Consider the following 26,214-nt stretch of genomic DNA (forward strand, 5'->3'; position numbering starts at 1 on the left):
GGGGCTTACTCCTGGGTAAGGATTTCACCCTTGCAACTCAATCCTATGTGTGTTTGCTCAGAAGATTCCCGCCAAGTTCAACGTGGGTTCACATAGGACTATATATCCTTTCCATGCAGCCCTACCATTGTGTCTAATTGAATCAACTGGGACTTAATTTGAGGCAACATGCGCATGATTGTGTTGTAAGGCTTGTAAAGGTGAGATCAGTATGGTTCTGGGTGCTATGAAGGGTCCAGCATATGTATGGTTCTCTGACCACCACAGTGTCTGCAGGTATCAAATGCCCCAAATATATGGTAGCCTGTAAACGATATATTTATAGATCTTTCAAGTAATCAATTTCACATAGGAGGCAAACTGGAGGAGGGTGGGATACAGTTGTTCATAAACACCATGTAAAACACAAAAACACTCTTTGGGCTGAAAAGCTGACTGTAGTACATTAAAAGAGCAAATATATTTATGCCTGATTTATAATCAACTTGTTTTTTGATGCCAGCTGAATGTCTCAAACTGAATGTCTCAAACTGAATATCTGTTTTGCAATAACTAGAAAGCTACTTTTGATCAGAACAGAAAAATCCTGTTCTCATAGCTCAGAGATGGGGAACCTGTGACCCTCCAGATGTTTTTGGACCCCAATGGTCAGGGATAATGAGAGGTGAAGGGCCACAGGTTCCTCACCCCAGATTAGATGCTGTACAGCTCTGTCTGTTGGATCAGCCACATTGCATCTCTGCACTCATCACTGAATGCTCCTGATGGTTGATGCTGAAGGCATGGAAACTCTCCTTGTTATTGTGACAGACTATATGGTGGACTGCTGTGTCAGGTAAGGGGGATCTGTGGCTCTCTGGGAGTTGTTGGACTTCAGTTGTACCCACAAATGGCCTGGAATGATGGAAATTATAGGCCAATAACATCTGGTAGGATTAAGTGACTTTATGAGCACTGGGTGAAACCATCAGTCATAATAATGAAGCATTTTACAGTAGTGTTCACTAGCAAGTATAAACTAACCCATGAAGATAGGTTTTATGATTGCCTAGTACAAAATTCCATCCCAAATTTTCCCATGAGCCACTTGAAAATTGCTGAGGGTCTTGGCTGCTCACAATTATTTTTCTACCTGTTGTGGTAATTGCAATGTGTTCTGCTAGACGCTATATGATTTCCATGCAATTCAAAGTGTAATATAATAAAATGCAATATAATAAATAAAAGAAGCAATACAAATACAATTACAGTGGTACCTCAGGTTATATATGCTTCAGGTTACATACGCTTCAGGTTACAGACTCCACTAACCCAAAAATAGTACCTCACGTTAAGAACTTTGCTTCAGGATGAGAACAGAAATTGTGCTCTGGCGGCGCGACAGCAGCAGGAGGCCCCATTAGCTAAAGTGGTGCTTCTGGTTAAGAACAGTTTCAGGTTAAGTACGGACCTCCGGAACGAATTAAGTACTTAACCCGAGGTACCACTGTAAAAATAAATATGAATATTAAGTGTGAGGGGGACCAGTCTCCCATCTTTAACCACAAATCCACAAGCCATCTGAATGAAGTTCACAGACCTCTCTTGACCAAATTTTAGGAACCTGTAGCCTAGTGTACATCAGTCCCAAGACCTGCTTTAGAAGAAATGTTTAATTTTTTTAATGAATATTTATTAGCATTTTTAAAAACAAAACAAAAACAAAAATAGACAAAAGGTAACAAAAATACAAAAATCCAAAACTTACAAACAATTAAAAACACATAAAGTTTCAATTACTTATTTTCATTTAACTTGTTTCTCAGACCTCCTCACAACTCCCCTTCTTGTATTCCAATTTAAATTATTAGCTCAGCAAGTCCTTATTGCTTATTTCTCAACTTTAACTTAATAATTTATTTTAACATGTTGTTATTTCACTTTTCCTCTTTTCTTCCATATTCTCAATTTATTTTTGCAAACCTTATTTTCATTTAATTTAAACCATTTTAAAAACCAATTTTAGGTTATCCAAACTTAAACATCAATATTTATACATCATCACTCATTCTTATTTATTTATTTATTTATTAATTTTTTAGAAAAGTTTTTCTTTTACAAATTTAAATAACACATACTTTCCAATATAATACATAAATTCTTTTAGACTTCCCCAGCTCCCTCCACAATCCTCATGATTTTAAAATTTAATTCACATTTCCTTTATAATTGTATTGCTAGTTAGTAAATCTTTACAGCTCTTTCCCCTCTTACAACACCCTTTCTCCTCACAAAGCCTCTTTAAAACCGACTAGCGTTGTCTGTTCATCACATATATTTTCCAGATAAATCGTAAACTTTCTCCAGTCCTGTATGAACTTGTGATCCTTTTGGTATCTGATTTTTCCTGTCAGTTTGTCTAATTCAGCAAAGTCCATCAATTTCCGTCTCCATTCTTCCAATGTTGGTAAATCTTCTTGTTTCCATTTTTGAGCCATTAAAATTCTTGCCGCAGTCACTGCATATTGAAAAAGTTTATAATCACTTCTATTAATCTCGCTTCCTGTAATTCCTAACAAAAAGGCTTCTGGTTTCTTCACAAACGTATATTTAAACATCTTTTTCAACTCATTATATATCATTTCCCAGAAGCCTTTTACTTTCTTACACTCCCACCACATATGATAAAATGACCCTTCCTTCTCCTTACATTTCCAACATTTATTACATGTCTTATACATTTTTGCAAGTTTAACGGGAGTGATATACCATCTATATACCATTTTCATGATATTTTCCTTTATCGTCATACATGCAGTGAATTTCATATTTTCCTTCCATACCTTCTCCCAATCTGTCAGCTGTATATTATAACCAAAATCCTTGGCCCAATGTATCATAACCGATTTAACTTCTTCGTCTTTTGTTTGCCATTCCAATAGCATTTTATACATTTTTGACAAAACCTTATAATCATTATTTATTATCTCTTTCTGAAATCTAGACTCTCCTTCAATATATTTCCTCTCTTTACAATCCTTTTTAAACATTTCATTTGTTTGGAAGTAGTGCAACCAATCATATACATATTTTTTAACTTGTTCATATGGCTTCAATTTCCATTTCCCCCCCTCTTTAATTACAATATCTCCATAAGTCATCCAATCCTCTCTCATGTTTGTCTTTTTAACACTCATGACCTCCAGTGGGGATAACCAATGAGGTACATTTGGTTCCAAAATATTTTGGTACCTATCCCATATTTCTACTAGGGCACCTCTAAAAATATGATTGGCAAAACTTTTATGAGCTTTCTTCTTTCCCAACCATAAGTAGGCGTGCCAACCGAACCTGTTGTCAAACCCTTCCAAGTCCAATAACTTATTATTTTTTAGTGTTATCCAGTCCTTTAACCAACAGAGACAAGATGCTTCATAATAAAGTTTCAAATCTGGCAGGGCGAAGCCACCTCTTTCTTTCGCATCAGTTAGTAACTTAAATTGTATTCGTGGCTTTTTGCCCTGCCAGATATATTTGGAAATCATTCTTTGCCACTCTCTGAAGATCTTTGTCCCCTTGATTATTGGAATCATTTGAAATAAAAACAACATCTTTGGAAGCACGCTCATCTTAATTGAAGAGATTCTGCCCCAAAAAGATAATTTCATCCTACTCCACACTTCGAGGTCTCTCTTAATAATGTTCCAAGTTGTCACATAATTGTTTTGATATAAATCAATATTTTTTTGAGTTAACCATATTCCTAAATATTTTACTTTTTTCGCCACTTCCATCTCTGTTTCTCTTTGCACTTCTTCCATCAGACTTTGGTCCAAATTCTTCACCATAAGTTTAGTTTTCCTCTTATTTAGTACAAATCCGGCTACTCTTCCAAATTGGTCAATTTCTTTTATAACTTCTTTTAAACTTCTTGTCGGATCTTCCACTGTAATTACCAGATCATCGGCAAAGGCTTTAACTTTATATTGATTTTGACCCATCATCACTCATTCTTAAACATTTTTACTAAAGTCGACCAAAATTTCCCTTCCACGGCTTTCCCCATTTTCATACAAATAGCGAAACAAAAATAAAAACAGAACAAATTGTAATTATATACCCTTTGGATTCCCAAACTCCACCCTCCCCCTTCCCAGTTTCAGTCCCCAACAAGTGTCCATCGGTCCCAATATACTGTTTAGCCTGGAGATCTCACATCCGAGGCTCTTAATTCTCTCTCAGTTCCTCTCTGCCAGTCTTTTTGATAGTCCTTAATGTTGAACCCCAAATCTCAGAGAGGCTCCGGCCCAACAGGATCCATGTTTCTTCCAGCCAGTCCTCCATGTTTAAAAGTAAGGCCTATGGGGTACTCCAAATCTTGTTTCATACTCCTTTCAAGTCCAAATGTCCCCAAAGCTCCAACTTCCTTGACCAAATTTCTAATCCTTCGGTCTTCAGATCTCCACATAAGAAGATCTCTCAATTTTCCACTCTTCAATTCAGGCCAGACTTTCCACATCAGGTTTTTGTTTTGCTTTGTTTCCATCATGTCATGCTTCAAGTTACAGTTCTCCTTTAACATCTGCGAAATTGCAGCTCCTCCTTCCTTTTGTTCAGGGACAACATATGTCTCCTTCTCCATAATCTCAAAGCTCTCAAGTTTCTCTGTTGGTCCAATTGAATAGGCTTCCTGTTTCAAATCCTTATCAGTTTCAACAAGGTTGTTTACTGTTAAGTCCAGAGTTGTAACATTTGTAGCCAAAACATCGATTTGGCCTTGTAACTTTCCCAGGAGAACGAAAGCTCTGCCCAATTCAACCTGGATTTTCCCTCCTCCAGCCATTCTTGTAGTGTCCCTAAACCCCCTCTAGAGGGATTTTAGTTCCTTACTATTCCTTTCAGCTCAAGTCCAAAAATCAAGTTAGTTTGTATCAGCCCTTCCTTATTTTCAACAAATTGTAACAAATATAACCAGCAGAAGCAACAAAAACAAGTTCTCTTTTTCTGTCTTGACAGCTAACTTGACAGCTGTCAAACTCTTCAGAACTTCATCAACAGGCTTTCTCGTGGGACGCTCCCAGATCCGGGGGGGGGGGGGTGAAACTTCAGCTCCCAAAATTAATTTTTTATCCTCCAGTAAAATTTCTTATAATGTCAAACCGTGAAGTTAAAATATTTTTACAAAAAGAAAAGAAGAGGTTCTCTCGACCTTAGTTAGCAGGTCCTTTGCTTTAAATTATTTACAAAGGGGGGGGGGGGGCGACTTCCTTTTTAAACCTTCCCCGCTCATTCCTAATTCATCCAAAAATTTTCTTTAAAGTTCCAATTTCCGTACTACTCACGGGTTGTTGCTTTTGAGTCCAATTGATCAAAGGAAAAAGTCAGCTCTCTCCGACAATGGCTTGCGGCTTCACTCCACAGAAGAAGCGGTCTACTCTCAGCATCGCGCCGCACCCCGTCCCCATTCCGGAGCCTTTAAAAAGGCTCCTTCGCAGATTGGGGGGGCGCAAATGGTGCCCGCCGAGTCACCAAGCTCACAGGCTTCCGCGCCTGTGATTTTTAAGGGTCCCCGCATCGCCGCCGCGGCAAGACCCGATCCTGCAGAGCCGATTCCCTCCGGAGCTTGGAGGGAATCCGCCATTAGCCAATGGCGCTAACCCGGAAGTCTAGAAGAAATGTTACAGTCTAGGCAGTGACTAATAATAGTTTCCAGATTACTAAAAATAGAAACCCACTATTGGTCCAGTGTTACTAGAGGCATTATGCAATCAAAGAAAATAACCATTCCAAAAACTGCACATTACCTAGAATCCTAATTCTCCTCTGCTTGGAGTATTGGGGAAATATCTCCAAAGCACATATTGTGCCACAGATACTCTCTTGTGAGTTCTAAAAATACTTTGTTGCCTGAGGAATTTACAACTCTGCACTCTGCCTCAGTGACTATGAATTTGGTAGAATTGTTGTAGATTTTACCCAGCAAAAAGCACTTTTTATAAACAACAAAGAGGGAACTTTAAAACACATGCTGGTTGATGAATAATGTGGATATTTAATGGTTTTCTGCATTGCCAGGAATAAAAGAATTGTCTTATTAGTAGAGCAAGGGGTGTGTGTTTCTGTCTGGTTATCTATCTGATGATAGCCTTTTGGCTGAGCAGCCATGAATCCTTATGTTGACACTTAACAAAATTGATTATGAGAATAAGCTCTTGCTGTAAGATGGAATAATAGCCTGAAAGAGATGTTGATTAATAAGAGTTTCAGGTCAAAGAAACACTATACAGCTCGCTCTTAGCTTTGAACTTGGTGGTTCAGCATACTGGGAAGGTGGGGGGGGTAGGGAAGGAGGCAAAAATTCCACAAACAACAGGGCACTCAGCACCAGATGACAGTGCTGAACTGAATGGAGTAGCAGGTCCCTAATAAAGATGACAAGATACATGCAGCTAGATGCCAACCTTCCCAACAAATTTTGGGGAGTAGCAATCATGATGGCTCCTTAGCTACAGAACTCATTTCCATCACTGACAATTCAGCCATCCCCACATAATATGTGGTTTGTACAAAACCAAGCATAAGCCTTATCAAAGTCTTTGGATGCAAGGCCTATGTGCATGTTCCAAGTGAAAAGCACTCAGAACTAAGAGAAGGAGTGACTGCTTACTGGTAGGGTACGGCAAGAAGGGCAAAGGGTACAGAATACTCTAAACCACTACTGGTAAGTTGCAGTGTTTACTCTGAAGAGAATCCCAGACTCAGGCACCATGGAACTAGCAAATACTGAAATGAGCCAAAATAAAGACCCATGCCAAACAACCAAGATAGGGGAAGGAATCTGAATGAACACATCAAATGTGAATGAGTGTGCTAAGCCTGTTCAGGATCTGGAGCTCAGAAGGTTAGGCTCAGACTCACAGGAACATGGCCTGTACTGCCCATTGGAGGAAACAGTAGCAGATACTTATTGGTAAAACCTATTTGGTGTTTCGCAACTTTCTGACTAGTTGCAGGACCTTAGCCAGACCTAGCAGAGTAAACGCAGAATCCACGGAAGCAATTGGCAACTTGGCTGCAGACAGGATAGACAAAGCAGGAACCGGGAACTTGTAGTTAGGTGTTTATTATATACAGTGGACTATTTACAGGAACAGAACATGGATGTTTTGCTAGCTCTCTCTGACATGACTCACAACTCCTACACTGACACAGAACTCTGAACACTGAACTCCTGAACTTACACATTACAGTTAGTAGGCCATTAATTATCACTCCCTTGAGAGAGCTTGACCAATCAGAGATCTGTCTTCATGCCTCTGTTATCACCAGGCAGACTTACTCCTTCACATGACCTTCTGGCTGTCTGCCAAACCTTAATTGACTCTGTGTGAGTAGCTGCACGTACACAGTTTCCCAACAATACTTTGACCAAGCCACTGGCTAGGAATCACTGTTGCAACCTCCTGGAAGGAACAAACCTCACAGAATGATCCACCTGTCATTGAGAAGTGTGATAAATGCAACAGCAGAGATCATTTTGGCTTAATTTTGTTGCTCCTAAGTCTGCTAACCAAGTGGGAGTGAGGTGGAACTGTTGAAGAGCAGCTAGGAACTGTGGCAACAGCTTTACTTAGATAACATGTGCTGTCTCATTGTATTTTTTATTGCAAATTTTAGATGACTGTAACTCTGTTTTGAACAAGGCCTGTCAAAAAGGCAAACCCCTCTTGTAGATTGTTTTGTTCAGTTTGGTCAGTAAACTTTTACCAGGATTTTTATTTGGGATGTCATCTGCTGCATTATAGTGCCTCTGCTAACAGGTGGGCAGTAGTGGCTGGTTGGCTGCACTGGCCATTGAATCAAGCAAGCACATTCACCATTTCCCAGGCCTGCTGCCATAGGCAATTGGCTTGTTTTGCCTGTTGAGAGAACTGACCCTGTAAATGGCAACAGTAACCAGCTGGCAAACGCTGTGGCTTTCTTTTTAAACTTGCAAGGTCAAAAAGCATATCCCATAGTATTTATACCAAGCATGGTCGGTCCAGAGGCTTCATGCTGACTGCCAATCGAAGACGATAATCCTACTCCCTTTTGTATCTGAAGTAGGTTCTGCAATGAGGTAGCACACACAATCCTTGTAAGCTCATTGTGTCACATCCCAGATTCAGATGTCCTTCTCTGTTCTCCTTGCAAAATGAACCTGTCAATGAAAATCATATAGTTTGTTATTCCTTGTCATAAATGCATTGAGGGACAAACTAGATTCTACATTATTTATGTTTTTAACCCTGGTAGTTGTGGTTTTTTTAAAAAAATAATAATAAATAACTGGCATGGTGGGGAGGGGAACCAGAACAGGACCATGACATTGGAGGGAAGGATATTTTGAGCCTCTGCTCTCTCTGCGAACCCTACTGGAATCCTCCCCACAGCACACATCTGTTATTCACAATGGGACTTTACAAACTGAAAAGCTTCAGCCTCGGTCCAACTATAGATTATAGTTTAATTTCATCGTTGCGCCTGCAAATTCTCAAATGCATTTCTGATGAGAAAGAATGATCTATATTATAACCCTGCTCTTGCTCTGTAAATGCTTGGCAAACCAAGATTACGTTTTAAAAACAAAACAAAAAAATCATAACAAACTGCAATTTTAAAATGCAACCACAACACAAGAAAAATAATAGAGTTAGATCAGCTGTCAAAAGGGTGCAGTCTGGGTGACAGAAAAATAATCACTTATTGTTTGGGTGACAGCACAAAAATTACATTGGGTGGTTTAGTTTACACACCATAGCTGCAATCTCATTAAAAGGGTCTGTGCATTTTTAAGTTGCCCAGGAACTAAGAAGCTCACTGAAGAGTTGAGAGGGGGGTGGGGGCAGTGGAAGGAAGTGTCCTCAAGCTTTGTGAAGGTTTCCTTTCCCCTTAGGCACCATAATGGAATCTGTCTAATTCTGCTGCACTCATATATTATGAACAACCCCAAACTGTGACAAGTTCAGCTTTGAAAGGACTCATGTTATGACAGCATGTTATAATGAACTCCCCCACCCCACACAGCCTGGGAGCCAAATTTGCTCTCATAAAATGGAAAAAAAGAGATGAGAGGACCGGCATGGGGATAATGAAAATCTTCTAATGCTGAAAGAGTTCATGTTCTAAGCACATTGAAAATATTTTGTTTTAATTGTTAGTGATGAATGGAAGCATGTATCATTGGGGCCAAACTATTTATTCTCTGTTTGATTCCAAAATGACCTAGGCCCAAGTAAAACTGACCTTCTCTAGTATTAAGATACTGCCTTGGTAGATCCACCACCCTCAAAAGTATGGGGAATGGCAGCCTGGGAGAGAGCTTTCTCTGTGGCAAGGCCCAATTTGTGGAACTCCCTCCCTACAGAGGTACTTCTAGCATCTAATGGTATAGTTTCAAGCAGAGAATCATAGATATACTGTACTGAAGATATCTCTCTTTGCAATTAGGATAGCTTGTTTAGTAGAAGCTACCGTACCTCTTTTATATAGTTTGATTCCATTTGGAATGGCTTTACAGTACTTCTTGTATAACTGTATACAATACTGTAGTAACCCAGTCGGGTACCTTATGGTGAAGTGCACATAAGGAATCTTATAAACAATTAAATAATGGGTCCTGATTTTGCCACCATCCAGATTCAGAGAGGACTTTCCCCCAAAATGATTCAGAGCCAGCCATATAGCACAGGAGGTATCTCATTTCATAGGAACCTTGCACCTGAGTGCAAGATGCTGTTTGAGGCCAAGCAAAATTAAATGTTGGAGACCCTTGATCAGATCTCCTGACTCTTTAAATTTATTGAAGCAGCAGTCATGGGAGGAGGGAGACAAACTGAATCAGGACCACACTGCTGGGATGAGGTGTTTTTGTAAATGGATCTGTTGTGTTAGGGTGGCAGAGTGCTTCCATCCACTGGTATACTCTTGAAACCCTCCTACAAAATACACACATGCTGCAGTCATCCTTACCCTAATCCAAAATGAGAGAACTGCAGGTTGACTAAATTATTTCTTGATTCCTAATGTCTGTTTCCTGTTCACTGCTTTCTGGCAGAGGAAACAGATTGAGAGTCAAGCTGTTGTGAACTTTCCATGGAAATCAGGCTGGAATTGTATAGTTGGCAGTGACTGCTTTGTTTTGCTCTTTATTGTGCTGTGAGTAGGCAGAACTAATTTGCTAGAATGGAGGACTGCATGGAAGAGAACACATCTACTGTCACCTGATCTCTCTGGTCAGGGAGGGAGATGGGCTGGCAAATAAGGTACATTTAGATGTGGGGAATATTGTGCTGGTTTTCCTGGACCACACGAGGTGATGAATGTCAAGATTAAGGCTTACGTGCCTTCTGTCAAACTCAAATACCCAATACAGATATATTGCCTGCTGTTCTTCCATTAGTCTCAGCCTGTGGGTTCAAAATGGGGACATAGGTGCTGAACCAGTTTGTGTCTCTATATTGTCATTCAAACTTGTACAGCAGACCATGGTCACAATACTTTGTCCTTGTTTTCATGCAGAAACATGCTGCATTGGCCTTATTTAGGAAGATGGATAGTTGCCAACCACAGGCTACTTAGATAGCAAACAAGTAGACATGTAGGCAAGTAGTACAAGTCCCAATGCATCATGAGAACGTACATCCAAAAGTGAAAAACAGCTTCTGCTAAGTGGGAACACCTTAGCAACCTGTCTTGTGGGCATCAGCATTCATTTCTTACCTCTTGCCTGACCGGACTCAAAATACATTTAGCTTTTCTTTCAGAAACACTTCTTTTCCCTCAGACTGTGCAAACTAATTTCACAGTATACCCATACACTGTACTGTAGATGGATGTGGCTACAGGTATGTTCCAAAGTGGGGTTTAGATAGCTAGGTGGCTCATTAGTAGCCATTATGGAAACACCATTGCCAACAAGCAGACTGCACCGGAAACCAGAAAGCTGCTCCTTTGCTTGGAACAACACACTAGCACGTCTTCTAATTAAAAGATATGCACTGCAGTCCAAATGAATTTATTCTCAAATAAAGAATGGCTTCAGAAGGTTCACACGATAAGGCCTGCTTTTATCAGTCATGGGCACCGGAGTGTCACTTTCCTATTTTATATTTTTAACTCAGTTTTATGAGATGAGAAAGCAGCAGTTTTAAGACTACTTTTCAGAATCAGGTCATTCATCATAACCACTTTCTCTTTCTAGATCACTGGGTATCTGGCCATTTATCATACACACCTCCTCTTTTGGGATCACTAGATATCTAGGGCAACAAAAGTATCCTGACTTCTAAAAGCACTTTGAAGGTTTCTTTTTCTTCTTTTAGGAATTTAAACTTTGGCTGTATCCATAAATCAGTTATTATATCATTTCCCAGAATGCTTTTAGAACCTTACAGGTCCACCACATATGATAGAAGGTGCCTTCCTTTTGCTTGCATTTCCAGCAGATATTTGCACTTGTCTTATACATTTTTGCAAGCTTACATTTTTGCAAATACAACCAGTACATCATTTTCATATAATTTTCTTTCAGCGTACAACATGATGAGAATTTCACCACCACCCAAGCCTTCCTTACCCAGATTGTGCAGCGGTGCCTGGCAGCAACAATGGCAGATTCTAGTGAAATCTTGTGAGAAAACACACACACAGAGAGAGATTGTGTTTGTGTGTGATGGGGGGAGGGTTGCAAGGGTGTGTAGCCTCTAAGCATATTCATGAGGCCCTCAGGTCTGGAAATCTTACCAGTAAAGGTACATTTCTCTCATAAAATAAGTTATGAGATATTACGTCAAAACAAGTGGGTTTAAGACAGGGATCCTATACACACTTAATAGGACGTAAGCTCCATGGAACTCACTAGTGTTTACTTCTACATGGGCATATTGCTAGTATTGCACATATTCCAGATGAAATGCAATGCAGCTATTTTTACACAGAGATGCACAATGATTCCCTGCATATATATATAAGTAACTTTTCTCCAAGAATACATACACATGGAAGAACTTAGAATATCTAAAATAGAGCATATTGTTATGAGTTTATGGGTGTGATACCACTATAAACGTACTCCCAGTACATTTCTGAGCACAATTCAAAGTGTTGGTCCTGACCTTTAAAGCCCTAAATGGCCTCGGTCCAGTATACCTGAAGGAGCGTCTCCACCCCCATCATTCTGCCCGGACATTGAGGTCCAGTGCCGAGGGCCTTCTGCTGATTCCCTCACTGCAAGAAGTGAGGTTACAGGGAACCAGGCAGAGGGCTTCTCAATAGTGGTACCCTCCCTGTGGAATGCCCTCCCATCCGATGTCAAGGAAATAAACAACTATCTGATTTTTAGAAGACATCTGAAGGCAGCCCTGTTTAGGGAAGTTTTTAATGTCTGATGTTTTAATGTACATTTAATCTTTTGTTGGAAGCCGCCCAGAGTGGCTGGGGAAACCCTGCCAGATGGGCAGGGTATAAGTAATAAATCATCATCATCATCATCATCTTCAAATCAAGTTTAGCATTTGATCAATGCTGGGTGTGCTAAAACTGGGTGGAAAACTCATGCGTATAGGCATTTTCCCCTTTGTACACATCCAACATGTTTGTGACTGTTGGCACATGCATCATTTTTGGCACTGGGAGAAGGCAGGGTGGGGGTGGGGTGGGGCACGGTGGGCTTATGAGCATCCCACTGATGCATGTGATGCCTCAAAACCAACCCCCGCATAAATGGGGAGTTGAGTGTATTGAGTTGTGTACCAAGCACATCTAAACCCTCTAAGTGGTAGCCTGGCTTAAAGGGCCATTACGACAATAGTGGATCAAAGGAACTCAGTGTGAGATGGCCAATGAGTGTGGTCTCTCCCTGCAGATAAAGTCTTAGGAGCTTAGAGAGGGCAGAATTGGAAGTGATGTCACCTGGAAGAAAGGCAGCAAGCTGAAGAGAGAAAGGCAGAGCATGATGGTTGTTGTCTCTTTGAATCCCAGGCTGCACCTATGGGAGAAGACCCTCTTGGAGTGTTGATGCTATGAACCCCTCCATCATAGTCTTAGGTTGTAAGAAAAGTGATGGGAAACAAAGTAAGTGATGAGAATATGCAGTGGAAAGTGTGGAATGTATAAGAGCTTTGGAATGATGCAGTTAAAAATGCCGTTGCCATATTGGGAAGTTCTGTCGGAGGTCTTGAGTCCGGGAGGAGAAAGAGAGAAATAGAGCTGTTTATATATTGTGGGTGAAACTCCTCAGAGGGACTTAAGAGCGACAGTTTTATGAGATCAATGATGGAAAGAGCGATGTTATCTATGAAGGTGATGATATATGGAAACCATCTCGATTTGAGGATTGGAAGAACGGAAAATTCACACAGGATTATTATTGGTGTTTATCGGCTTAAGGAGACTATCAGAAGAGATCATAAAGAAAAAAGAGAAAATATATGAACAAGATGTGATGTGAATCCCCCTTCGGATCTTGAAATATGGGTCCCCTCAACAAAATTTAAAATTCGGCTTTGTAATTCGGAATTTATGTGATGTGATTTAATTTGATTTGATTGGCCGGTTAATAAAAAATATTTTTTAAAAAGAGAGAGAATATGCAATGGAAAGTGTGACATAGCATTGACCACATCTGCATTATACATTTAAAGCAGAATCATACCACTTTAAGCACTCATGACTTTCCCCTGGGTGCTGTAGTTTGTTAAGGATGCTGAGAGTTGCTAGGATACCCCTACTGTTCTCTCCAAACTACGAGTCATTTAACAGTCACTCTCTCTTCACGGGTTGTATATATGTGTAAACTAACCATATATTATAAAGACACGGCAATCTTTGCTGTGTGTCATTTTTTTCAAAAGGAAACATGGACCCTGGGTAACCCCTGGAATCTTGCACTGCTTAGAGACTGGGGTGGCAAACAAAACTCCTCTTAAATTGCTCAAATATGCCCTGGCATAAGAAAACAAACAAACAGGAAACAGTGCAGTTGTTTAAGTCTTATAGCACTTCCAGAAACTTTTATGCCTTGGACTTTCACTAGACACATTTATCAAGTTCAAAGTCCTCCACAAATATCTATTTCACAGCTCTGATATAGTCTATTCATTTATTTTTATTTTCTGTTTTCTTTCTTTTCTCATTCCCTCCTCCACTAAAATATCATGTCAATAAAGTTAAAGGCCAGGTTGAGTTACATTCAGAAGTGAATATTCAGTGCAAAGCTTCTGCCTAGGTTGATGGATTCTCTCTTCATGTCATCCAGCAGATGTAAGAGATGATGACATCTCAAGACAAAATAAAAATAAAAATGATGAGACAAAAATTATTGCAGCAAGGAACAATATAATATAGAGGGCTGATGTTGCTATACCAGTGCAGCCAACTGACAAAAAACAAACAAACTCAACCACTGCCCTTTTTACTTTCATTAGATCACATTTGTCTGGGATGTTGTAGGTGCATCCTGCATTGTTGATTCTGTACTGAGTAGGGGAAAGGTCTGGGTGACTTCAAGATCCCTTCCAGGTCTAAATTTTCAGGTGGGATTCAATCACATACCAACAAATTCAGGTTGCATAATGAAAGCTGATTTGGAGATCCTGCACAACAACTCCATTTCCCCAAAAGTAAGGAAAGTGATGTGACTTAAGGAAAGTGATGGGGAAATGCAATGGAAAGAGTGGGATAACATTCTGACCACATGTACACTATACAGAATCATAGCACTTTAAACAGTCATGGTTTCCCCAAAAGAATCCTGGGTGCTGTAATTTGTTAAGGATGCTGAGAGTTCTTAGGAGGACACTACTGCCTTCATAGAGCTACAGTTCCTGGAGTTCCATCGGTAGAAAGATTGACTGTTAAATGACTCTGGTAGCTCAGTGAGACTAGTGGTCTCCTAACAACTCTCAGCATCCTTAACAAATGACAGCATCCAGGATTCTTTGGAGGAAGTCATGACTGTTTAAAGTTGGCATGATTCTGCTTTAAATGTGTAGTGCTGATGGGGCAAAGTCTAACAAATCAGACGGAATGCTCAGTAAGTAGTCAATGCTGTGTAACATCTGTGCAAATAAATCAGGGTGGAGGTTCAATAAACCAGTTATCTGAAAGCAACCATGATTCAGTGACAGGCTGCTCCCTCAAACAGCTGGATGATTGTGGAAATGTTTCCCAGGGTGCTTCCTGACTGTTGCTATTTTGGGGTGGGATTCAATCACATCCCAGACAATTGAAGTTGCACAATTAAAACCGATTTAAAGCTTTTTTTGGGGGGGACCCTCTTTCCTGTAAGATCCTGTAAGATCCGGTGGTTTGCAATAAAGAAAGCTACAGCAATACAGTATGCAAAACATGGGGTGACAATTGTTTGATGCAACATCCTCCAACCTCTTCAAAAACAAATCAGCATCATTGTTCATTAAGTAGTCTACATCATTTAATCTCTCTACAAATAAATATGGCTGGATGCTCATTAAGTAAGTTGTCTGGAAGCAACCCCATTGTTTATTTCTGTACTGGCTATAATAATAATAATAATAATAATAATAATAATAATAATAATAATACAATCCCATATTCTTCAGAGGTGGAGAATTCCAGAGCTACTGCCTGCTGCAGTGTGAATGTTGTTTCCATTGAGGGAAGCCTTTATTTTCCACAACTTTAATTTATGCCTCATTGTTTTAAATAAAGCTACTTAGCTATACACACAGAAACTGTGCTAGGCATTGAAAAGAGATAATTTACTTTCATGGTAGCTCTCTTTCACTGGCGACCATGTTTCGTAAAGAGAATAACCGAGATGAGTACAGGCTTTTTAAAAAAACATATGAAGAGGGTTGTTGCTTTATAGACATATGAAAATATTTTCAAGATTACACCTGTGTAGGGATTCCCCCCCACCAAGCTATTTGCTTCATTACATACCCCAGCATTCTGGGAGAAGTTCCCTGAGGAAAATGTTTATTCATTTAAATTATTTGTACTCTGATCTTTAATTCTTTTATTTTGTTTGATCCAAAATGTATTCAAGGCACTTCTCAGCAAAATACACAATACAAAAATCTCTATTTTGGGGGGGAGGGAAGCATTAAAAACAAACAATAAAACAATTTTAAAAAACAGCAGTTAAAAGATCAAAGAAGGCACATCTGGAGAATGATAGCTGGAATAAAATAATCTTTCCTGATGGCTGAAATGCAGGAAGTGATGGGCATCCCTAGGAAGGCTGTCCCTCAGTATGGAACCTATTACTGAGAAGGTCCACAGTCTCCTACCCACTCGCTGTATCTCAGACAGGAAAGGGGGGGAGGACTTCACAGGGCAATGGAGTTCCCAGTTAGGTTGATATACACCAGGTGAGCTCCTCCAAGTGTTCAAAAAAGCAATCCAATCCAGCAGCTACCTCCACAGCTTATGTGCCAGCAAGTAGAATCTGGGTGGTTTTCTGTTTGTGAGGCTCTTGTCAGAGTACAGATAAATTTTACAATGGCTTGACTTTGGATGGAAACATAAGAAACATAGGAAGCATTGATATGCCAAGTTAGGATATTAGTCCATCAAGCTCTGTGTTTCCAGAGCAGAGGTTTCCCCTAGATCTAGATCCCCTAGATCTAAATCTAGAGAGATACCAGGATACATTAAGGATTGAACCTTGGCCCTTGAACTTCCTGTATGTGCTTAGTCACTAATCTATGACCCTTCCTCAATAAAGATGTGGCGAAGAGAGCTGCAAGGTCCTTATTTTGGAAGTGATTTGACTTTGACTATGTTGCATAATGGAATGACCTTGAAATGTAGTGGAACAACCTTATTAAATGCAATGTAGACCTGCTCAATTGATTTGTTTTTAAAGGTGAGTGCATAAACCAGTTCTTTGGATACAACAACATTGCTTTGTATGGAGCTGCAACTTCTATTAATAATCAGAGTGTACAGATGAAATGCTTCTTAAATTGTAATCAATATTGAATTTCACAGGTACTACAGATCACATGCAACAGCTGAGATTCGATCTTTTATTAGAGGAAATAAATTATCAAATGTGATTTGAAAACTTGAGTTTTAGACTTTGTTTTCTCTATTTTTCATATTGCATTCTCTGTTTTATTATGCTCCAAAAGTTAAAAGGTAAAGGTAAAGGGACCCCTGACCGTTAAGACTAGTCGTGGACGACTCTGGGGTTGTGACGCTCATCTCGCTTTAGTGGCCGAGGGAGCTCAAACCGCCGACCTTTTGATCGGCAAGCCCTAGGCTCTGTTAAGCAACTGTAATAAAGTGCTACTTTCTGTAGAAATCAATGTGGCAACTCAGAGCACAAAAGGCACACCAATGTTTCTGAACTGAGGCCTGGCGGGGAGGAATAGAATGTAAACTTTGTGTCCTGAGACCTTACTGATCCCTGAGCTAAATGCCTGAGAAAATTGTAGCTTGCCTAGCATCTGTGGTGTTGTCCTTTTACCTGAGACAAATAAAAATAGAGTCTTTCAATTAATTACTGATTTTTACTATTTCACTGACAGACAAATTGATTTGGTTTTACATTCAATTTGATTTTGTCTTAGCCAGCAAATGATTGAGACTGCAAATAAAAATAGGTAGCCTGAGCAGGCCTTTAATTAATTCTATTGAATTGTACCTCAATGGCAATGCACCCTGAAGAGGGAAAAACAACAGCAACCCCTCTATCTATTTTCAGTAACGGTTGTTTTTTTAAAGTAATTATTTCCTTTAGGAAATTGGGTAGAAAATTCCTTCCCCCCTCGCTTATGTAAAGGTTAGTGGGAGCTGGAGAGAAAAGAATGCTTTTGTTTGCTCAATCTGAGACCTGCTGCTCAATGTTAGTTTATAACATCTTTACAAACTGTGGTTTTGATAAAATAAGGTAAGAAGTGGGTCCAACTCAGAACCAACTGTTTATACACAACTTTTCCTTTACCAATCCAAAAATTTCACCAAAGGGTACAGAATGATCAGTTACCTCTCAATAATTATAAATAGAGCCCTAGGCATACATTCCCCTCCCCTTGCAATTTCAGTTGCATTAAGGAGAGAGAGTGGGAGGCACCTCACTCTGCTGACATGTTAAAACCATTGGCTTCATTATGCTTCATACTACTAGAAGTTGAATCTCTGCAGCAGTGAAGAGGACCCTCCACTCCATGATCTTCCAAGGTTCCAGGTTGCATGGGGAGCTGACACACAAATTGAAGTTCAGGATGGGCAAGTCAAAACAGGTTTCTCTCCCTTTCCTTTCTCATTTTTCCACTCTTAGGTTCAGTTTTCCACATCAGCACATTAAAATATATTTTTTTAAAAGGCTCAGTGTAAATTTATCAGCACATTAGTGCAAAGTTCTCCTAGTATACATGCATTTCTATGCAATTCTGCCCCTGGAATTTTGCTCCTGGAATAAATACTTATTCCTAAGAAATAAGTAGCTCATGGTCTTAATTCCAGCCATAAATGGGGACAGCCATTCCAGCAGTGGGAGAGCTGAGGAGCAGAGCTCATTCCATTGTCTCTGCTGCCACAGGCCAGCTCCATCAGGCCTCCTCTTTCCTCAACTGTACTCTAGGGGCAGCCATTCCATCAGGCTGCCTCAGTGGGAGAGATAGGAAGCAGGGCTCATTTCTCCAGATTGGCTGGAAGCCCAACTCCATCAGGGACCTCCTGTCCCTGAACTGTGCCAGCTGATCAATATAGGAACAACTATTTAGAAATTGTTGTCTGAGTTTCTATGTCACTTCCTTTTTAAAGAATATAAGCCTACAGGTAGGGACTGTCTTGTGGGTTTAAATTGTGGGTAAGCCATACTAGGAGTCTTTTGGACTGAAGAGCACGCTACAAATGCTCTAAATAAATAAAGTGTTGACTGTAAAAAGTGTCTCTGCAAATATTTTTGTAGCATTTGTTTCAGTTTCAGCTGGTTCTAGCTATGCAATGGGTTTATTACGCATCATCATTCCCAGCTATGGTTCCATTTGTTTCCCTTACCTTTACACTGCAGTGTAGGCATTTTAGCTGATGAAGGAAGTAGTTTTTCCTGCTAAATGTCCATGAGAATATGGGTCAGTTTTAAGTTTTGCACATTGCCTATAGCCCTTTTGATACATAATAAGCAGTGATGTGGCAGCAGCAAGAGCATGCCATTTTCAGGAAAAGAAAAAAATGGATTGTCTTTTAGGCTGCAATGCTATACACACTCCCCTACAATTAAGGTCCACTGGGAATTAGTTCAGAGTAAATATATGTATCAGTTACCGAGATTAAGCTGGTATTTCAGGGCAGGAAAGTCTGTAGAAATTTTAATGCTTCAGGAATATCTAAAGTGCTTGTAACTTTGCAGTTTATTTTACCAGCAGACCATAAAAAATATTTGTTAATTAACATTTTCTTTTTCCTACAGTTTCTTTGTGAAGTGGAATATGTTGCTGTTGATTTCCCCTTTCCCCAGAAATTTTGCGATAAATGCATGGGGTGTCATGTCCGATTGGACCTGTTTGAACTCTTACACATTTTGACCTAGGAATGCAGTGAATACAGGTGAGATAGTGACAGTTGCATGGCATGATGGATTATCATAGCTGAAATTAGACGATAAGGGTAAAATAGATGCAGTTTCTTGCCGAGTCAAGAGGTAAATATTCTCATATTGGGCTTCAAATCTCTGAACCAAGAATATTCTCTTCTATACACAATGAGCCTCATCCCAACGCCACTGCTCTACACATGAGAAATATGACACATAGCTTCTTGCTATCATTGTAATTGCTTCCCACTGTGAAGCACCAACCACATTCATCTTTTTGAAATGAGATGGCTTTTCTTCTCAGCCCAGTTCCTGCCAATATCTGTCCAATTCAAAAGGTAATGGAAATTAGATCTCACATAGAAAAGGGTTCATCCTTCTTCTCTGCTTTGAAAGTGGGTGGGGTTCATTGCCTTCATTATGGCCAGAATATTACTGGAAGACAGAGCTCTGTAATTTGACTGGAGGAATTCAATCCCCCCCCCCAAAAAAAATCACCACAATTATTCAATTTGCTATTAACCAAATATCTTCCAAATAATTTGCCCATTTACATTTTCAGTTGTTCTGTGAGGATGGCTATATTTTGCAAGTGGCGTTCTTAGGGGTGGATGGCATGTTAGCTTTTCATTCACGTTGTTAAAACATATGTAGCAAAATTGTCCATCAAAAGGACACCTGTGTCCATTTTTAAAGGTAGAAATGATACCTTTGTTTGTTTATTTTATTCCATTCATGAATCGCTTCCCATAAAATAGCATATTCACAATACAGGTATCAGCAATGAGAACAATCACAGAATGTATACAGTGGTACTTCGGGTTAAGAACTTAATTCATTCTGGAGGTCTGTTCTTAACCTGAAACTGTTCTTAACCTAAGGTACAACTTTAGCTAATGGGGCCTCCCACTGCTGCTGTGCCGCTGGAGCACGATTTCTGTTCTCATCCTGAAGCAAAGTTCTTAACCCAAGGTACTATTTCTGGGTTAGTGGAGTCTGTAACCTGAAGCGAGGTACCACTGTATATATAAGCAATTATCACAGATTTCTTTTTTTAAAAACAACACTTTCTTATGTAAAAACATTCTGAAATTCAGTACATAATATAGACTGATATAAAGACCAACACTTAAAAGGCATGCTGAAAAAGGAAGGTGCTGAAAAGTGAATAGATATGGTGCCTGTCTGATACATACAGAGAAGAAGTTCCAAAGCATAGGTTTCACCATACAGTACTAAAGGTCTAATTCCTCTATCAAATGGACTGGATTTATATTTACCTTTTAAATGTATTGTATGCTGCTTGGAGACCTTTGGGTAACAAGTGACTAACAAGTCTAATAAATCCTTTTCTTCCTCTTCCTCCTCCTGCACTGGCACCAAGGGAAGGTTCAGAACTGAAGACATATGTTGTAGAGTCAGTAACATGGTGGGTAATATATATTTTCCCCAGACAGGCCATAATCCAAGGTTACATCTCTCTAGTCTAAATGAAGAGTGCTGACTACATTCCTTTTGCCGCATTGTGTTTGACATCATGTGAAGGACAAGGTTTTACCTGTCGAATCCAAAAGGAATTAATTCATGATGGCATAGCCTGCAATCTTTATATAGTGTGTATTTGCAAATAAATGTAATCAAATAATAAAAGACACCCACCTGTAGCATTTATTTTTTTTTAAAAAAAGTAGCACATAGAATGTGTTGTTTCTTTGGTGAGCTTCTACCTTGCTGTTTTCACACTGACAGTTTGGATTTCCCTAATCTAGGTATAATCCAATAAATTTTGAAAAATGTGACTCCATTTGAGGCAGCAGACACATTATCTTGTTTTTTCTCTAGGGGTGGAACGAGCACCCACTTTCACTAATCTTCTTTCTATGTCCCCTACATTCCATTAACACAGTTTTGCAAAGCACAAGAAGCCTGAATAACTGTGATTTCTCTAGATCTCCCTGCTTCATTTTTTGTTGTTGATTTAATTATATTGATTCCCCACCCCCATGAACCTTAAGAACCCCCATGCCATTTCTGTGGTGTGTGTTTCTAGTGAGCTCCAGAAAGCAGATTCACAGCTATGGTTAAAAATAATAATGATAACAGCAGCAACAACAATCAAATTTCTGCAGGAAGACTGAATGATTTCTCCAGATCTCAGCTTCATTTTATTCTATTTACAGTATATAACTGTGACATCCCACACTCATTTTCCTGTTCTGGAATGGGAAATGCCTGTCATTTTAGCACTAAAGTAAAGTGTTTGCTCGCTGCTCAGCAGATTCTCATGCCCCATTTGTGCAAAATTAGCACATTCAAATCAACAAGTTAGAAGGCAGAGACAAGACAAAACAGGAGGCCTACTTGTATGGATGGATGGATGGATGCACGTACATTTAATCTTCAACTGCAAATGCAGATGTGCATGAACAAATGAGGTCAAAATAGAATGGAGAAAATGTGGATTCCAAGTCAGCTTCAGTTCAAATGTGGACAAGCCTGTAGTCTGAGCTAGGGAGAAGTAATCCAATGAACATTTCTTTATGGGGGGACATAAATAGAAAGGGAGAAAAAGCAACCACTGAGCATGCCTAAAATCTGTTCCCTAGCTCTTTTCTGCAGTCATGTTCCTTGTTGTGGTATAATGTTACAAGTAGCAACAATTACCATTCCCAGACATTGTAACTGTCTTCAAAACTATTGTAGTTCAAGCTAGCAATGACAAGATACTGTAGTGGATTTCTCAATGTAATTGTATTCTTTTTTCTTCTTCTTTTTTTGGTGGGTGGTAAAATTAATCACCTCCCAATCCAATGGTCCATTCCAAAGGGTGCCTTTCAACAAACTAACAAAAATGTGTCTGAAAGCTTATACTCTGAGGATATACCTAGTTTATTTTTCAACAAAAAAAAATGACAACTTGGTCCTCTGAATGGAAGGCAAATTCCACATGTGGAATTAATCATATTTGGGGAAACTAAGCTGTTATCTTTTGTGGAACAATGTCTTCCCATACCTGGCCACCTCCCTGAGATCAAATTTATGCTTTCAACCCTGCATTATCAGGAGTTTAGAACAATGTTCGAATTTCACATCAAAGAAGGATATAGGTGGTGTCAACCAATAGGATGGAAGGCTAAGAGGCCAAGTGTAGGTGGCACCAGAGCCAATGCCAGGCAGAGACAACTGATTCTAGTTTTGCCCCCATCTTCGTTCCTGGTGAGTTCTTCAATGTCAACACTGGGACTAGGGAAGAGGAAACTATGTCACTCCTGGATTGGCTGTAAGTAAGGAAGCATGCAGGTGGGAACTGGCTAAGGGCAAACTGAGGTTGTTGGGGAAATGCTTCACTCTCTTTAATGCAGCAACTTCCACTGGAATCATTTGCTTGATTCTCTCCCCCCCCCCAGCCCCATGAAAGTAGTGTCATGTATAAAGCATTGAGAAGGTGACACTTGCTAAGTGTTTTCAACTTATATAATTGTGATGCATTGCTTAAGGTGAGTGTGCCTAATTATTTAGGAGGTAATTCATCCATTCACCTCCTTGTCAGTTTTGTTGCCAAGTGAAGTGAGCTCACATTAATGTGGCCAGCATACAGTGTGGTAGAGTGAGGGAGCAGAACCAGAAGTATTTTTTATTTAATGGGCTAGAAATATATTGCACAACTGCAGTTCTTAGGGTCCTATAACAAATAATAGCATTGGATTGGGCAATATAAGATGCCTCCCCCATTTTTATATATCCAAAGCACAAAATGCACAAGGTAACTCAAGGATGTTAATTCTGGATAAAATGGGAACTGGTGAGTGAGTGGTATGCAGCTAAAGCAGAGAATCACAAAGTACTGTAAGTTTCTAACAGTGCCCCCCCAAAAAAACTATCCTGAGTCTGGGCTTTTGCAGATAACTTTGGTGACTTCTAAAATATCAGCTCAAAGAAAATGTGAGCATTCAACTCTCAGAATTGAAAACCCAAGCTAGACAAAAACTGCAAGCTGCCCTTCCTTCGACTTTGCATTCTCCGTTATTCAAAATGCAACAAATAATTGTGATTACTTTTACTGTACTTATTGTTGCAGTGATGTGGTGGTGGAAACATAGACAGGGTGAAGTAGCCCTGGCAGAATGCAGCCAACAAATGGTTCAGTAGCCTTTGAGACTGGGCAGGAAATGGACAGGATCCACTTGCAAGCCTCAAATTGGCTCAGAAACATTTCTCAGGGGTTGCTCAAAAGAACTCTGACCATTTCAAGGTTAATCTCAGGCAAGCTGAAGAGAGATCACCCATCTCTGCCACCTACCTGTAGGACTGTACATGGACCGCCCCCCTCCTGATCCACCCCACCCCAGTTTGTAAATGTGGATTGGAACTGATTTGGTCCAAAATAACCCAGACCTGACACCACCTTTCCTGCATCCAAATTTGGATCACAATCCGAAAAATACAGATCTCTGGAAATCCCATTGGCTTGCGTTACAATACCAAAGCAACCATAACGTCACACCCGCACCCGCCCCCCGATAGAGACATGATATAAGGATTCTTAATAGCCTCTACAAAGATCTGTATAGAATTCCAAGAAAATATTTTAAGTTACAGATTGTCACAAATCACTATAAATCACCCTATGATGATTTATAGCTACTTTTGAACTGGGCACGGCGCAAGTCTGCCCAAATCAGTCCAATTAAATACAGGATTTGGCTGAATCCAGTGCTCAGCCCTACTTGCCTTAAAACTGCAGGCATCTCTTTCAAGGGGAGCCTTTTCTGGAGCAATCCCAGGTTTGTCCTAACTTCATACTTTCAAATGATGCACATGCTGCCTCCATACTGAATGCTGGTTTTCTTTTTGTTTCTTCCCCAGCACTGAAGATAAGTTGATCAACCCAGTGTATAACCAGCTACTGCAAACTTAGGTTCTCTTGTGAACCTCATACTAGGGAGATTATTAGGCATATCTTTTGCTAAAATGATGAGTGTACTTCCATCAAACAGTGTTTTCAGTTGCATTTATACTCTCCTTTCAAATGTGGGCTCATGGTCTGCAGCCCTGCATATTACTTAGGTAGTGAGCACACAATTCTGTTGAGAAGTGCCCTTTTATTTTTCAGCAGCTTTGGAGCACTACAAATAATAAGAATATGGTCATTTGCTCTCACTTGTAGCTGATAAGTGTGGAGTTTTGAGAACAGGAGTACCTGCCTCTCTTGGGTTTGCAGCAACTGGTAAGTTGAGGAGCTGGGTTACTAAGGTTGTTGTCACACAGCCTGGAAAATGTTGACTCCCCCCCCCCCCCAAAAAAAAATAGTCTGTAATGTTTTCTTCTGGCAAAGCCATGAGTTTGCTGGTCACTTTGTGGCTTTCTTGAAAGTAGCTATATAATTCCATCCCAACTCTCCTGACATTTAGCAGGAAGAATAGCTGCACTTGCAGTTTCTCTCCAAACCCAGCAAAGAGGGTTTTTTATTTATTTTTTAAAAAGTGCTTTACAAGTGCTGATACTCAAAGCTATACTGCAGAATTGTTGGTAGGACTACCACTCCTGGAGTCCTAAAGTTACTTCTGTAGTGTCCAACTGTCAGCATATTCATAACAGAGCCCCAAACATATACAAACCTTCACATACTGTATTAAATCTCCTGCTCCATTTGAAACATCAGGATCTGCCTACTGCTGCCTACTCAGCAGGAAATCTGCCAGTGCCGTCTTTATTAATGGCTTCAAGAAATGTGAGGAGATAAATACAGAGCAAGGGCATGACCTAGCTTTTTCCAGCTATTCTGCCACACACTATGTATTTTATTGTCAGGCAGTAAGGAAAAAGAAGCATCTTGCCAACCATTTACCTGCCACATCATGGAGCTGATAGCACCTGTGCTTTTGGATGGCACTTTCAGAGGTTTGTCCAATGCATATCTTTCAGCAAACCTGATGGAGGCACTGCAGAATGAGGTCAGGCAATAGGAGTCTTGATAGAGGATCTGTATTACTGTAAAACTGATAGAAGTTTTCTAGATTCCAAATCTGGGATAACTATTAGACAGATCAGTAACGCCGTCCTTTGGAAGAGGAAGAAGAAGAGGAAGAGGGGAAAGGATACCTTGTTGTACAAAGACAAGGCTGCAAATTAAAGTTACTATTTGGTTGGAACATTTCCTTTGTAACACTGTTCCTTAAATAAAAATATAATTTATGGACAGTCCAGTGGTCTGCCAGTACAACTGCTACGAGGCTTTTAATTTTAAGAATTGTCACTTTAATTGTCATTCTAAGAAGTGAAATGGGGGTTTATGCTACAATAGTTAAAACTTGAGTTATAGAAGCCCCTTCACTATAGAGGTAAAACTGGCACAGGGTTCCAACTTTTTTAAGGCATTTGATTCAATTACATCTACAGAGAAGGGATTTTCCAATTTCTCAGTTTTTCCACAGCCCATTGTAGGATTGCACAAAGTCTCTGACTTTACACCGGAGGTTCTTATTGTTTTAATTTACATTAGCTCATAAAGCAAATGAAACAGGAGTAATAAAAACATTAGCTGACAACACTCAAAATGTTGTAAGTTGCAAACAAATACTGCAAAACCCAGAACTGAAACAGGCAAGCTTTCTCTCACACTCCTGCTGCATGTCAGTAGAAACTGACTGTGGAGGTGAAATTGGAAG

Source organism: Podarcis erhardii (assembly GCF_964252035.2).
Source record: "Podarcis erhardii genome assembly, chromosome: 8".
Lineage (NCBI taxonomy): Eukaryota > Metazoa > Chordata > Lepidosauria > Squamata > Lacertidae > Podarcis > Podarcis erhardii.